Genomic DNA, 17,515 nt, shown 5'->3' with positions numbered 1-17,515 from the left:
TGAGGAATTGTATGAGTACATGGATGGAGCCAAGAATTTTATACTATGTTGGAAAGGTAGAGGAGGAAAGGGAAAAAATTCACACACAAACAAGAACATGAGTTGCGGCTCTTATATTGATCACGTAAACTTGAAAATTACAATGAACTTAGTGAGGGTTATTTAAACACTTTGACTAGTGACCCACTCAAAATAACTTTGACATGCAACCACAAACAAAATTCAACTTTACCCAAAACAAGACTAAACTGGAACTTACTCAACTTGACTAAGTTATCCAACTCTCCAAATTTAGAGAACTCTGCATGCAAGAGTATTTAGTTATATTTAACACCCCCCTTAATTACGATCTCAAAAATAAGACATGACTCATGACAACTCAAGCATGTATGCTAGTTTAAGTCTCAGCTAGGCTTACAACACCCAATTTTCGTCTATGAAACTCAAATACATATTTTGCTAAAGGCTTAGTGAATATATCACCCAATTGATCACTTGATTTACAAGGCTTCAAATAAAATTCTTCATTACTCACAATTTCTTTAATGAAATGATATCTAGTATCAATATGATTGTTCTTTTGATGAAACACGTTATGCTTGGATAGTGCAATGGTTGAGGTGTTGCCACAATAAATTGTTGTTGATCCTTGTTGTTTTTGCTGAAGTCCATACAAAAGTCTTCTTAACCATAATGCTTGACATGATGCTAATGTTGTTGCTACATATTCTACTTTTGGTGAGAAATTGTCACAATAGACTACTTCTTATATGCCCGTGATATGACACCTGAACCAAGATGGAACACATAACCAGAAGTGATCTTCCTATCATCCAAACTGCCTGCAAAATCACTAACGGTGCCCAACGAAGTCCTTTTTTTTTCTTGCATAAAATATGCCACAATCTGTAGTTCCTGCTATGTATCTCAAAATTCTTTTTCCTTCTCTCCAATGTGAGTCTTTTGGAGACTCCATAAATCTAGAAATCAAGCTCACTCCTTGCATAATATCTAGTCTTGTAACTGTGAGATACATGAGGTTGCCAACCAATATTTTGAATAGAGTTGGATTGACATCTGACACTTCATCATCCTTACTTAACTTCGTACCTATTGCAATTGGTCTAGGAGCAAGTTTACAATTCTCTATTTTGGATCTTTTCAGCAAATCTTTAGCATACTTATTTTGACAAATACAAATTCCCTTCTCAAATTGCTCAACTTCTATGCCAAGAAAATATTTCATAAGACCAAGATATTTCATTTCAAATTATTTCTTCATGGTTGTTTTAAATTCATCCAATTCAAGATCATTGGTGTAAATCATGTCATCCACATACAAGCAAACAATCAAAATTTGTCCATGCTCATTTAGCTTTGTGTATAAGGCAGACTCAATGTTGCTTATGCAAAATCCATTCTTGATCTTATAATTGTCAATTCTACCATAACAAGCTCTATACGGTTTCTTGAGTCCATAAAGCGCTTTCTTCAACCTGTAGACTTTTTCTTCTTAACCTTCAACTTCATATCCTTGAGGTCATTGCACATAGATTTTTTCTTCTATAAATCCATTCAAGAAGGTTGATTTCACATCCATCTCATACACTTTCCACTTGCTATAAGTTGTTGTTTCTAACATTGCTCTTACAATATCCAATCTGGCTACTAGAGAAAGTGTTTCTCTAAAGTATAGTCCCAGTTGCTGTGAGAACACTTTTGCTACAAGTTTTTCTTTAATTTATTCAATATCTCCTTTCTCATTCAACTTGGTCTTGTACACCCATTTCACACCAGTGAGTTTTTTATCTTTTGGAAAATCAACCAAATCCCATGTATCATTCTACTCAATATCTTCTATTTCTTTATCACTAGATTGCACCCAATTTTCATCTTTGATTGCTTCCTCAAACGATGAAGTTTGAAATGAAAACAATGCAAAATTTGAACTAAAATCCAAATAATCATAAATATATTTCCAACTTCTCATTTTTGTCTTACCATTGCTTGATTCATCACTTGATTGATTACTGGGAGAATTTTGATCTATTGATTTGCTTGAAGATCCATGTTGTTCATAATATCTTAGAGTCCTTGTTGGTGTGACTTTGATTGGTGTCTTCTCTTGTAATTCTTGTTGCTCTTTTTATTCTACATCCTCTTATTCAATTAGTGGTACTCTTGCATCAACTATTTTGTCTATAGTCCCATTCCATCGCTCATGTTCTTTAAACACAACATTTATGTTGATTATGATCTTCTTGGTGACAGGGTTATACAATTTGTAAGCTTTTGATTGCGCACTATATCCAGTAAATATGATTTTTTCACTTTTATCATCCAACTTGCCTCTTAGCTCTTTAGGAAGATGTCCATAAGCTACACTTCAAAACACTCTAACATGAGATAAACTACAAGACATACCTAACCATGCTTCTCTTGGCACTTTGCTCATCACGCTCTTTGTAGGAGATCTATTTATCACATAAACAACACATGCAATTTCTTCTGCCAAATACTCATTAGACAAGTTTCTTCCTTTCAGCATGCTCCTTGCCATGTTCATAGTTGTCATGTTCTTTCTCTCTGCTACACATTCTACTATGGTTTGTATCTGGTTGTAAATTTCCTTCTAATCCCATGTTGTTTGTAGTAAGCTTGGAATGCCTTTGAGCCATATTCTCCACCATTATCTGACCTCATTACCTTGATCTAACGATCACTCTAGTTCTCTACTAAGGCTTTGAATTCTTTGAAATTTGCAAAAGTTTATTCTTCTTCTTTAGGAAGCAAACCCATGTTTTTCTGCTAAAATTCAATGAAAGTGAGAAAGTAACAACTTCCACCAATCAATTTCATCCTCATAGGTTTGTATGAACAAGCTCTAGTGGCTTCTTTACTTTGTATGCAAATCCTTTTAGAAAACTCTCACGGTGTTTCTTTCCCAAAATGCAACACTCACAAGTACTAGAAGGCTCTTGGATCATAGGAAATCCTCTAACCATATGTTTTTGCAACAACAATCTTAAACTAGAGAATGTAGATATCCAAACCAATAGTGCCATAACCAATAATCATTAGAACATACAACCGTAAAAGGACTAACCTGAGCACTATAATTCATGATTGTAACACCCTCCTCCCACATCTACCCAAGCAATTGGTCAGTCAGGGTAAAGATGCGACGAGAGGCCACTATGATAAGACTAAACCTCCTAGGTAACCTTAAGGAAATGGAGTTGACAAAACAAGACCTTACAGGCCTTCAAGGAAATGGAGTTGACAAAACAAGACCTTACAGGCCTTCCTTAGGTGCTTCAGGGCCCCTAGAAGCTAATCCACCACTCCAGGTGCCTAACCCCTGAGTTAACATAGCATTTCAATGAATTAAACCCATAGTCGCTCCCATGACAAGGCATTCATGTGACTAGAACCCTATAGTCTCTCCCATAGTGCCTACAGGGGAGAGAGTACAGCCTTTTTCAGTTAGTTCTGTGCCAAAGACTACGAGATTTAAGCCACTTTTTTAGCGCTAGTCTCTAAACCAATGCCTAGAAATTGATGAGACTTTCCAAGGCAATAAATTACACCAAGGCAAAGCCTCTAACACCAAACTTGATAAAGGGATTGACCTAACCAAGCCTAACCATCACATACATTTTGTCAAACACTTAGTAAATATGCAACCTACAGGTGTAAATACCATATTTGAGCATAGGGGTCTTGTTAACAATCCTTAGTGTCCCAAGGATGAGAAAGGAGACTGACGGAGGTAACCTCAAACCAATCTTTTGATTTGGCAGCTAGCCCTACCAAAACAGAGAGGGCTCTCTCTATGATCACAACTAATGAATTGACTGGAGAAGGAAAATATTTTAGGCTAGGTATGTTCAGCTCCAGGGTTTGAAATTTTAGGGTTTTGGTGGATCAGGAGTAGAGGTCAAGTTTCAAAAGATTTAGTTGCAAGGGATATAGAGGAGCAAGGTAGGTATGTTTTAGTGACACTTTGAGGTTTGTCGATGTAGTGTAGGGTTGAAAAAGAAAAGTTTCAAAATGAGCATGAATATCATGAATTCATTTATCAGAAGATAGATAACATAAACATGAAATTCCTAACAAAACAGAGCTTAAGCTTAAGAGTTCTGTTTAAAAACTCATAGGAAGATCACTAAAATAAAATATATGGAAATAAGGATAAATAATCATTAATTTAAGTGATTTATACCACATAGGATAAAAACAATGCCACAAAATCATACCACAAGAATTCCTAAATAATAGTTGCAACTGGCCTGTTAATTTCCTATAAAAAGATGATGAATACAAGCTCCAAAGCCTTTTACTCTCTGATGTCCAACCCTTCACTTGAGTTTGATTTGGGTAGATATAGACCAAAAAAAATCTCTCCCCCTCTCTGGGGTCGAATCCCTCATGATAGGAACAATTTACATGATTATCTCTAACCAAACCTAAACCTAGGGAAGTTAAAAACAAACTCCCTAATTAGACCGATTGATTTATTTTGACTTTACAAACATAAGTAAGCATGAATCTACATGAAATTTACATTGTCCACCTCATTCAAATTTAATTACATCACATGATTACCCTGGAGGAGTAATTTGACCAACATATTTGACTTTGACTGGAGAAAATCCGAATTCTTGCCTTTTTGGGAAAAGCACAGTGCCATCTGGGAAAAATGCAATGCCAACTTGGAGAACAATTTTGGGTGACTTATAGTGTTCCAAATTCTGATCTAAAGGCATCATTGGAAATCTTAGGATGTCTAGTTTTCCATAAAGTCCTTAAGCATGCAAAATGGCCTTTCCAAGGTTGAGAAAAACGGATTCTCCAAAGGTCGCTCTAAAAGTGCAGCATCGGGGTGAAAACAGTGGCAAAAAGTGGTTTTTGGGCATGTTTTTGGAATTTTTCTTCCAACCAGAAGGCTGACATGGCACAAAAGCTACATGGCTGATATGTATAGGTCACAAACTATCCAGGTATATAAACCTTTTGTGATTTGTGACTGGAATTTCCTGTTATAGCCTAAAGTCACAAAATTTCAAAATTTTCTTCAAAAATGGTTCTGACTTACTCCTTTAAGCTGGGGAATGGTAGGCTAAGCAATCAGTGAAGAATTAGCCAACAAATCTAAGTTTTCCTTCATCCTTAGCCTCATTATGGTTTTCTTCAAATTTCTAACCCTCGTCTTGTTGACCTAGTTCCTGGTGTAGTAGTGCTTGGCCATGTTTCTCTGTATCCTAATGTCCTTGTTAGCCTTCTTCAAAAGAATTTCCAAGTGATGATTAATGGTGTCAAGCCAATACTCATTGTTTTCTTCAAAATCTACTTCAAATGATTTGCCAATTTCTTGTTGACCTAATGGAGGCGATGACTCACTCCCTTGCCCTTTTTGTCTCTGTAAACCTTTGGTCTTTTGCCTTCTGAACTTGACCTGAAACTCCGTGTCTTCAATTTGTTCTAGATCAATCACTGCCTTTCCTTTGTCATTGTTATACAACAAATTGACCCCCTCATCAGCTTAGAGGGGAAAGACATGATAGCTGAAGCAAAGACCAAGATCACATGCCTTGTTTCCACACTAACATTGGCTATGCTCTAACAACTTGCTTTATAAAACTTCTTTGCAAGCCTAAGGGAGCGTTAGTGACCAACCTAACTCTAGTTTCTAGTTCGGGAACAACGTTAGTGGACCCTAATGAAGTTCTAAGGGTCAAAGGAGTGAATTGACTCATAAATATCTAGATATTTGCTCCTAGATCTACTCAAGAAAAGCAAGGAAACATCTCAAGTTCGACCTATTTGGGGGATTTCTAATCCTAATGAAGGAGGCAAATGGGAAAGAGCTAAAAAGCATGGAAACTTCATTGCTTTTACCCTAAGGAACTCATGGAGGAACTTGGCAACCCTAACTCAATTGCTACATAAGCAAAGCTAGGGCTATGGTGATAGAGGTCAGATCATTTGAAAGGATAGCATACTTGATTGTTGAGCATTGTCTCAAATCAGAAGAAGTTGGTAAGAAGGGAGAGAGAGAGAGAAGTTGGAGGGGTAAGGGAAGGCTGATGCAATAGATGGTTGTAATCACTCTTCCGACATTAATATAGAACTGTAGTTGTATTGTCTACTCCGTCATGTTGGTACTATCATTCATTAGCTTGTTTGCCCAATACCTTTTAGCATGAGTGGTGGGCTCCAGTATTGTAGCAATAATGCTACAACTCCTGGAGCTTCCTTCTCTAATTTTATCAACCCGGTAGTTTGTAACAAACTTGGAAGCGACGGTGCTGTATGCACAAGTACTAGCTCTTGTCGCAGCTGTCACTTGGTCAGCTGGCACAAGTCCGCTAGGGCTCAAGCCAACTTCTATATGTTCTCAGAAGAAGCTTTTTAAGTGATGAACGAAAGCTATCTCAAAGGAAATTAACCTACTTTGCAAGAATGAACTGAAAGCCAACAAAACATGGAAACCCTAGTAAACCCTAATCTGACCAGCTTAATCCTTACGATGCAATGGTGGGAATGCAACTTCTAAAAATGATGCCATTACTTCTAGTGAGATGAGATGCATGAGTTTAAACTACTTTCATCTGAAGAGAACATGTTTTTGTATTTTTGCTCAAGTGGTTGGAGTTATTATGACCGTGCTTCTTACTGGGTCTTGACTGTGTAGGGGTAGTTCAAGGGGAGGAAGGCTTGGGTAAGGTCAGGAGGACTCTGAGAGGTTCCAGGGGATCCCTAACATCATTCCACAGAAGTTCACAACGTTCAGGTGCTTGGCAACCGTGTTTGCAAGCTTCTACAGGATGTCTGCAAGGGATCCTACAGGAAGCTCGGGATTTCTACAGGAAGTCTGCTAACTTCTACAGGATGTTCTGCAGTCGGAGTTTTGGGTGATGGAGGAGTGAATGAGCTGTATGGGTGGAAAGGTAGGATGAGAGGGGAGCTTGTGATGGCGTATGGACAGTGAGATGATATGGATAAGGGGTGTGTAAAGTTGGTTGGTCGATAGAAGGGTAGAGGCAATGGAAGGCCGAAAAGATAAAACAACGTGGATAACAGAAGAGATGGTGGGCAAATGATCTAGCTGGGAGGTAAGGAGATGGCTTAGGCACAGCTAAGAAGGATAAGGACGTGATAGAGTGGTGCTGCGCAGTGTAAATGAAACAAATCACCTCTGTCTTGCATAAAAACGAGAATTCATCAACCTATTCTAACTGTTTTATTAAAAACCAAAGAACAACGATGTGAGTTAAGAGAGAAATCGTGCATGGTGCTGAAACAAGGAGTTATTGCTCAAGATCTAAATGCATGGACACTTCTACCAATGGAAATATGACTTTAAAGCTTGCATGAACATGTAAAACTTCATTTTTTTGGTGGTTGGCACGGTCTACACTCCCAATCTCTAAACAGAGGTGGAAGTGAGTGTACGATCAACCTTTTCTTGGAACTTTGATGAATTGTAATCCTCCTATTCTAATCTAAATTGCTGAAAGCATTTTATCCTTGAAACTAACCTACTTAATCACATCAAGAGATTTGAATGAGCAGACTGTGTTTTCCAAATGCATGTCAAGGCAAAGAAATGAAATGCTGAAAGGAAAGACAAGTAACAATACAAAGAAAGGAGGCCTATTGCTCTCAGGTTGGGCCCAAACCTGAGAGCTATAGCTCCTCTAAGAACTCAGGATTGAACTCAAATCTGTCTGCCTTTTATTAAAAGATCATAATCATAATTCTAACAACATGCCAAAAATGGCTTACAAAGAGCAAAACAGAGCTATAGCTCGTGATTCAAAATCTGCAACAAAGGTTCAAAAGTCCCCATCGAAGGCTACAGCCTCAATATTTATACATTATGAGGGCCAAGTTGGCCTCCTAAATTAGTGGGGCTTGGCTGTCCAACTAAAAGTAAACTGTTGTTCCTGTAGAATCCGTTGGCTGCCTTCTAGCTCGGTGGTGATAGCTTTTGGAGCTCGGAGTTGGGGTGGAGATCACGAGGAAGGTCATTCAAGGCTGTGGACAACCTTCCTACAAACCCGCAATGCCACCTTGGCTGTCTCCTTGCCTCCATCTGCGTGGTTTTTGCTCCATTTAATGTCAAAAAACCTGAAATAAACATGTATTAGCCACATAGGCATAATGACTGCCCTCCTTCCTACAAATAACATGAATATACTAAGAAATGATGCATAAGTGATAAGAAATGAAGGGTTGAGCAAGGTAAGTAGGCCAAATGAGCCCAAAATGTTACCAAAATTTGGGGCTCATCATCACCCCCCAGCTAAAATATTTGCTCATCCTTGAGCAACTAGTCCAACTCTTCATCCTTCATTGCTTTCACTGCCACCCTTACATCCCAAGCCTCTGTAGTAGTGTCCTCCTTGCTGATATGAAACCCAGCCCTTTCGTTTACCTCTTCCCACTGTTCATTATCATCTTTCTCTGTGCTACCTTCCATCAATCCTTGCAGCAGTGGTGGGCTTAGCTTAAGGCCAATCCAGCTGGCCTGGAGGTTTTGCATGGATTTCTTATAGAGGGCCACCCGTACCAGAGCTTCCCTCATCTGAGTTGGGGTATGGTACTCTCGGATTTTCAGACTGTGGGCCAATGTATTCCATCTGTGGGTGCATGCTTGGACAGCGTTGTCTCCTAACAGTCTCTCCATGTCCTCAAAATGAGCTATGGCTTGGGCCTGTTGATCCATATATCTTAATGAAGCTTGAGGGTCAGTGGACAAATGTTGGTGTGCCGAGATTAGTGCAACTGGATCCCCTGGTTCTGGTCTGATGAGCAATGGCTCATTCAGCTCTCGGTTCATGACCGCTTTGGCTTCTGCTGCTCTTTTGTCCTCATGGTTCAGCCATGAGGCAAATTCCATTAATTGCATATCTCCCAAGGCCGTATTGGGATCCCATGAAACTACATTAGGCAGGGCTAGATTATGGAGGTAGAACTCCGCTAAATTGGCCTTATCCTCTGATGAACTAGTACTGCATACTTTAGTGAATTGCTGCGGGTCTTGGAGCTGAGAGATACCTCTTTGCGCCAAGGTATTGATTTGAAATTGCAGCCATTGGTCTTTCAAGTACAGGCCATAGGATTTGGCTGACCGTCTGCATTGGATAGCATCCATGGCCCAGCTGGCCATGCAGGCCAATTGTGCCTCTTTCTGCTGCAACTGTTCTCTGAGAGCTTGCACCTCAATTTGTGCTTGTTTTTCTGCTTCCTGTAGATGTGTAGTTAGATCCCCAAGACCGGTGTGCAGTTCCTCTTTGCCTTGCTGTTCTGCTGTGGTGTCCTTGGAGGATGTACCTGTCCTTGCCCTCAGCTCCTGTAGCTGCAATCTCAGCTTTTGGTTTTCTTCCTGTAGGAACACTCATTGGCAATTTGCCACGTGTTTAGCCATGGACAATTCACTTCTGGCCTCCTTGAGCTGCTCCTGCAAGGGACCTATGTCCGCCACACCCTTTGACTTGGCTATTTTCATCCACGTGTGTGTACGGACTCTTTCTTCCTCTAATGCAAAAAACAGTGGCACAGTAATTTTTTGAGGTATAATTTTGCCAGCCTTTAAAAAGTTGTAATATGAACTCAGACTTGGCTGAGGGCTGGGCTCTGGTATATGCTCTTTCTCCACTTCTTTTGGTGGCTCTACTTCGCCCTCCCTCGGTGGTGATAAGGGTGCTTCTCCTTCCATTCTCTCAGTTTCTTTAAGCCTGGCTAAGGTTTCCTGTAGAGCATCTTCAGCATCCTGTAGCCGAGCTTTTGTAGTCAATTGGTCTAACCTTTCTTTCCAAGTAGTTTTCTTCGGGCTCCCCCTCTCACAGGTGACTGATATCCTCGAGGGGGACCTTTCCTTGGGCGAAGTAGGGGCATCTTCGATAATGATTGGCCTGCTGGACGGAGGTTGTGGCTTGCCCGTCTTTATTCTCACACTTCTTCTAGCTTTAAAATATAGAGGGGTCTCCCTATTTCTCTTCTCCTTTGGCTTAGGAGGTGTGCTGAGGGCGGCCAGCACAGCTGCTGCCTCCCTTGCAAGAATGTCAGCTTTCTTCTCCTTGGGTTTCACTTTTTTAGGGCTTCCTGTAGAAGACCCTGTTTTAGTTAATTTCGGGCTTCCTGTAGAAGACCCTTTTTCAGTTAATTTCGGGCTTCCTGTAGAAGCCGGTTTCGGTTTTCCTGTAGAAACAGGTGTCACCGCTTTGGTTTGTTTTGCTGCATGAGTTTTACTTTTTGACTTGGTTGCAGTTGCTGTCGAGGCACTTTTGCTGATGTGGACCTTCTCAGCCTTGTCCACTCTGCTTTGCAATCTTTTCTCTCTTGCCGTCAAAACGGGTGTGTCATCTTTCTCTTTGTCACCCTTTTTCTCTTGTTTCTTCTCTTGCTTTTTCTTCTGCTCCGTGGTCGGGGTCTTCTGGCCTTTTTCTTTCTTCGCTGCGGGCACTGACTCTTTCTCCTCACTGCTAGATGAACCGAGCTCTTCGGTCAGCATCTTTATATCACCATCCTTGGTCAAATTTCTGAAGGCTTCCCATGAGAGAGGAACCTTGTATGTGTGGAGCGCATCCTCCACGAGGAGTTTGATGAGTCCATGGTGGGCTACCTGGTCTGGTGTGCCTTCTTTCAACTTGGTGGCACACTCAATCATATACTGTAGTAGAAAGTAGGGGAGACTGAGTTTGTTTTCTACAGGTAGATCCATCTAGTGCCTTAATTCAGTGAGTCACCGAAAATGGTACCCATATATAATGCTAAAACGACCTTCGTAGGTGATGTACTTCATAATCTGCAGGCTAACTTCATTCCACGGTGGCAGTAAACTGGTTCTACGAACCCCATTTTTATCTTCTGAGAATTCCTCCTCTGGTGGAAAGAATTATTTCTTAGCCTGTTGGCCCAATTTCCTTTCTTCTTTATCACATGGTAATCCCATTGGGAGCTCAGTAACTCGGTTGATGAATTGTGGGGTGAGTCTGAGACTCAAACCCCTGAAGTTAATGGTGGCCAATGTTTTGGATTTCGGCCTCAGAGTTTGCAAAAACTCCTCTGCCACCTCGTCGTCATAGCCCTACAATTTGTCACAGAAGGATATCCATTGCGCTCGCGTGAAGAGCTCCACCACCTCAGGATTTTCTCTTAACTTCGTTGAATCAGTTGGTTCCCTTCTGATGAACCCACCCGGCATGGTGAAAAATTGTTGCGTTAGCTGGAGGTGGCGAATGCGGAAGAAATTTGGCCTATTGGGACAGAGCGTAGAATTATGCCTCTGTCATGCATATAATTCACGAAGCTTATCTCCTGAGGATCTTAACACAGCTTAATTACACTGACATCCTGTAGGACGACAATTCATGCAACGGCAGACAATATTTGCAAAAATTTTCTAAGACCAGACTGTAGACGTCGATTCTGCCACCCTCAAAACCAATTGCATGGAGAGTTCAGGCTTACCTTTTTAATCCGCCACCTTCTGACGTGAGGAACCCAATTTCCTGTAGAAACAACTTTCCTGTAGAAGCAGCGCACGAATTCTGGAGGATACTGCAGTGGGTCTGCGCTCTTGGTGTTGCTTAACAGGCGTTCGAATGGCCAAAGACTTGGAGTGTCGAGCTGCAGAGGGATCCAGATAATCACTCGAGTTTCAAACGGTGAATGATAAATGCATGGGGTGGCAATCTAGCTGATTAGATTTGAATTCGGCGGAATCCGTGGCGCGGGGGTGAGCTGTCCCTGCTGGACCGTTGGACGACGTCACTCCATCATTCATCTGCGAGTTCCCTTACTGCCGCATCATTCCCCGCAGATCCGCCGCCGTCTCTTCTGTTTAAAACTCGTTTTTCCCGATGGGATGGCTCTCACGTGTGCACTGCCCGTTCCTTTTTGCCACGACCACCGCCCAAACATCCGACTAGACCACCAACTGGTCGACGTGGCCAGTCGAATGGCCATACAACCGCTCAACCCATTCACTTCACACTTTGCAAACATTTTCAAAGTAAAATTCATGCAATTCGACGGAAGAAAGGGTCGAGGCACTTACCTGTGCGGCCGCAACACGATTTTTCGGTTCTTGGATGACGATGAGTGGATTTATTTGTTGCTGGTGGATTTGCACAGGTCCGGCGGTTCATATTCACAGGCCGTTGACGATGAATTTGATGCTTCGGCTGCATGCGCCCGCTTTTTCATTGCATGTGGCAAGCGCTGTGAATGGTGTACACTCTAGCGGGCTTAACTGTTACGGGACTCCTGCAGGATGTCCTGTAGCAGTTTTTCCTCCTCGGGTGCATGCTGCACGACGAAGGTAGTGGCCTCACAATCACGTTCACAGAGCTCATGGATGGCTGGGATGGATATGGTATGACATCTTAGATTTTTTTTCTTTTAAAAAAATTGCTTTCTCTTGATAACTCAATGATCTGCTTTGATGGTGCAGGTATCTTCATTGCATGTCGACAGCGGTGGTAGAAAGATGTGACAACAGTGTGTAAGGGTGACAATAGTAGCTTGCATGCGTCCAAACCAATCCTTGGTCATTAGATCTCCTCATACAATGAATTATGGGCCGTCCCGAACTTCTACAGGAAGTTTCCTGTAGAAATACAGAAATTCCTGTAGAAAGTTTGCACCTTCCTGTAGAAAGTCTGCACCTTCCTGTAGAAGACTTAAGCTGTGATGAAATCGTGCCCATACCTTGGAGAAGATGAGTATTCTTGGAGGAGGTGCTGGTGAGGTCTCCTGGCAGCATGATAAGGATCCTTGGCTTTGAGTTGAGAGACCTCCTCTCCTTCATAGAACACCTGCAACCTGCATGCATTTTCAAACTATGAACTTGTTGTTCCTGTCTTCTTTTGCATATTGTTTTTTCTTTTTCTTTTCTCTTTTTCTTTTTTTTGAAAGATAGTAGGGGCGCCTCAATGAGGTTTTCACCCTTGCCATCTGCCTTAAGTGCCTCAGAGAGGTTTTCACTCAAGGATCTTTTGTCAAATCCCCCTTTTTTTTTTTGAAAGATAATAGGGGCACCTCAATGAGGTTTTCACCCCTACCACCTGCCTTGGGAGCCTCAGAAAGGTTTTCACCCAAGGATCTTTTTTTTTTTTAGATCTTTCAGGGTATGCCCAAAGCAAAGGCAGAACCCTTCTCTATGAACAACACTGATTTCTCCATAGTTTTGATGAATTCTTGTCTTGAGAGAGGTTTCCTGTAGATCTTCAATCGATGCCCATTGAAAAGCATGGGGATGGATCCCTCATCAATGGTCCGAATAAGAACAGATCCATTGTCATGGCATTTTTCCACTGCATATGGTCCCAGCCATCTGGTTCTCAGCTTCCCCTTGAAATATTTGTGCCTGGAGTCATACAACAATGCCCAATCTCCTGGCTGGAATTGCTTTTCATTGAGGTGTTGGTCATGCCACACCTTTCTCTGAAGTTGAACCACTTCTGAGTGAAGGAGGGCATGCATCCGGTGCTCGTCCAGTCCATTCAGCTGCAATAACCTTTCTTGTTGTGCATGGCTGAGATCTAGGTCTAGCTGAGCTGCCATCCTCAAAGTGTTGTATTCAAATTCAATGGATAGCAAAGCTTTCTTCCCATAGACCAGCTCATAAGGTGTGAAGCCGGTGGTGGTCTTCCAGGTGGTGTTGTAAGCCCATGTGGCCTAAACCAGGCGATCTGCCCAATCTTTCCTACTGCTGCTCACCACCTTAGTCAAAATCCCTTCCAATGCTCTGTTGGTGACTTCCACTTGCCCATTTTCTTGTGGATGATAGGGGGTGGAAGTCCTATGCTTGATTTTGTGATGAGCTAGTAGGTCTTCAATTAAGTTGGATGTGAACTGGCTCCCTTGATCGGTGACCAGCTCTCTTGGGTAGCCAAATTTGTAGAAGATGTTCTCCCTTAAGAAGTCAACCACCTTTTCTTCTGTTGCTGCCTTGATTCCTTTAGTCTCTGCCCACTTTGTCAGGTAGTCAGTGCACACAATGATGTAAGACCTTTGCCTTGAAGGAGGGTTGATTGGACCCACAAAATCCATACCCCACTTCTCAAATGGCTCAAGAGTCACTTGAGGTTGGAGAGGCATCTCATCACTTTGAGTCGGTTTCCCGATTCTTTGGCATCGGTCACATTGGCTGATATACCTTCTAACATCTTGATGAAGTGTGGGCCAATAGTAGCCTGCCTGCAGGATTTTGAAGGCAGTCCTCTTTACTGCAAAATGTCCTCCACAAGGCCCATCATGACAGGTGAGGAGGATATCAAAGACTTCCTCCTCCCTTACACAACGCCTTAAGATCTGATCAGGGCCAAGCTTGAACAGATTGCCCCCGATCCAAGTAAATGAGGCACTTTTTCTGATGATTCTGCTCTTCTCTCTTGAAGATAGGTGCGGAGGGAACTGTGCTGAAACAAGGTAGTTTGCTATATCAGCAAACCATGGAGAGAGTACTGAGATAGCAAACAGATGTTCATCGGGCATCTAGTCATCCACTGTTCCATCCTCATCTGTAGACAAATCCAATCTAGATAAAAAGTCAGCAACAACATTTTCTTTACCTGGTTTGTCAACAATGGTCAAATAAAACTGCTGCAACAAAAGTAACCATCTAATAATACGAGCATTCGCATCTGGTTTATTCATTAAATATCTAATTGCAGCATGATCTGTATGTACAAAGGTTTGATAGCTAGTAATATAATGTCGGAACTTGTTTAGTGCATGGACCACAACCAAGAATTCTTTCTTGGTTACAGTGTAATTCAGTTCAGCTTTGGACAAGTTTTTGCTAACAAAGTAAATGGCATATGGAAGTTTTTGTTCAGCTTGTCCTAAAGCTTCCCCTATGGCTTTGTTCGAGGCATCAGTGTGGATGTGGAAAGGTAGGGCCCAGTTTGGACCTCTCAAGATTGGGGCTGACACCAACTTGTCCTTTAATTCATTCAAATCCCTCTGACAATCGTCAGTCCATTTAAACTCCACATCTTTTGCCAACAGGCCAAACAATGGCGAGGCTAGCTTGTTGAAGTCTTTAATGAATCTCCTGTAATACCCTGCTAATCCTAAGAAACTCCGAACATCCCTTACCTTTTGGGGAGGTGGAACCTTCTTGATGAGAGCAATTTTGTTAGGATCCACTTGTAACCCTTGGCAAGAAATGGTATGGCCTAGCACGGTCCCTTCAGTCATCAGGAATTCACATTTTTCAGGACTAAGGGACAGGTTCATCTCAATGCATTTGGTTAGGACTTTTCCCAGATTGGACAATGCTTCCTGGAAGTTGGACCCATAAGGAGTGAAGTCATCCATATAGATTTCCACCGCATCATGGACCAACTCCGAGAAGATGCTCAAGACAACTCTCTGGAAGGTAGCAGGAGCATTGCATAGCCCAAAGGGAAGAACTCGGTAGGCAAAGGTACCCCAAGGACAAGTGAAGGTGGTCTTATCTTGGTCTTCCGGGCTGATTTGGATTTGGTTGTACCCGCTAAACCCATCCAGGAAAGAGAAGAACTTCTTTCCTGCCAGTCCATCCAACACTTGATCTATGAAAGGTAGAGGGAAATGGTCTTTCTTGGTAGCTTTGTTCAGTTCTCGGTAGTCCACACAGATTCTCCACTTCCCATTTTTCTTGGGAACCAACACCAGAGGGGACACCCATTCACTATCTGAGATGGGGTAAATGAATCCGGCATCCAACAGTTTTTGCAATTCTTCCTTGACAATGTCCTTAAGGGCTGGATTCATTCTTCTCTGAGGTTGCCTAACCGGTTTACAATCCTCTTTGATGTATATGTGATGGGTACAGACCGAAGGATGGACTCCTTTCATCTCCTTATAGCTCCAAGCAAAAGCATCTAGATGACTGGCCAACAGACTACACAGCTCCTTTTCCTGGGAAGGAGATAGGGAGGAGCTGATCTTTAACGTTCTCTCAGGGTCGAAATCCACATTCTTGACTCTGGGAGTGACAGGGTTGGTGGCACAAAGGTCCACTAAGGTGCTGGCTTGGGCATCCTCCACCAATTTCTCTAAGGATAGTGCACTGGAAGGTGGATTCTGGATCAAGGTCTTAATCAAGTCATCCTCGATTGGGGGGTCTCTTCTAGTGGTGTATAGGGTGCACAAAGGTGCTGAGTACACCTCATCCTCTTCTCCTTCCTCCAACCACAGTGGTAAGTCATGATCTAAGGAGGGTTGGGCAGGAGGGTATAGGACTAGCTGCTTGGACATAGGACCATTTTTGATGGTCATGTTTCCCGCACGACAACTTATGTAAGCATCTGCAGTGGCTAACCAAGGCCTTCCCAAAATAAGAGGATATCCAGTAAGCTTTGCCTTGGGTTGCAGAACCAAGAAATCTGCAGGGTATTCCCAAGAGTCGACAGAGACCAAGACATCCTCCACAATCCCTTCGGGAGTCACGCTGGAGCGATCTGATAGTTGCAGGACTGTCGAGGTCTTCCTCAGGGAACCCTGAAGATTGAGATTGAGCATGGTATCCCTGGTCATCACATTAATGGCAGCCCCCAGATCAATCAAGGTGTGAGGTATGATGGTGCCATTGATGTGGACATCTACTATAGGACTCCCAGGATCTAGGTACTTTGGGCAGATGACTTGTCCTAACATAAGGTCAGACAGTTGTCCTAAGACATTGATGGTTGAAGCATCTCTCTTTCGCCTGCCTGGGTGTTTTAAACACTTTTCCTTAACCAGTTTGTTGTATATTGGCACATCCTTGATGGCTTGGAGAAGTGGTATTTTCACACACAACTGCTTGAGCTCTCCCAGAAGCTCATCCTCCTCTGGGTTGGGTTGTGTGGTGGCTGTTAGTCTCTCAGGAAAGGGTGGAATAGCCTTTGGTTCACTTTCCTGTTTGTCTTCCTCGCCCTCTGGGGGAGGAGGTTGGCGATCCGGAAGAGTCTTTCCATATCGAAGATTGATCTCCTGGATCTCCACAACATAGGTAGGGCATGATGTTTCCCCAGTGTATACCTGCTGGGCTTGTATATTGTTGGGGATCAGGTTCAGTTGAGCAGGCATTTGAGGTTGCCTTGGAGGAGCAGGAGGTAATGGTTGAGGTTGAACTGGTGGTGGAGGCAAAATGGCGGGAGGAGTGTTGTACTGGGGCCTCCACCCCGACTGAGGTGCATTCCACTGAGGCTGTGGCTGGGCATGTGAGTGATATGAATGAGTAGTGGGTTGAGTAGGGTACTGAGGTGGATAAGACCATGGAGGAGGCATAGACCAGGAAGGATGAGCAGGGGGACCCCAGGAAGGCATAGGAGTCGATTGGTTGGGGTTGTAATAAGCTTGGGGTGCCCCTTGCATCCCCTGCTGGTAAGGTCTAGGTCCTTGTGGCCTCCTTTGGTTGAGGAAATAGAGAGGTTCAGTGGGGGCTTCTGTCCCTTGGTACATGGCTTTAAGCCCATGTAAGGTTGGACATTGACTTGTGGGATGGTCCTCCTCACAAACGAAGCAC

Source organism: Pinus tabuliformis, chromosome 5_1 (genome assembly GCF_031772625.1).
Source record: "Pinus tabuliformis cultivar Carrire ecotype Pingquan chromosome 5_1, CPIR1, whole genome shotgun sequence".
NCBI lineage: Eukaryota > Viridiplantae > Streptophyta > Pinopsida > Pinales > Pinaceae > Pinus > Pinus tabuliformis.
This window is presented reverse-complemented; position numbering follows the sequence as displayed.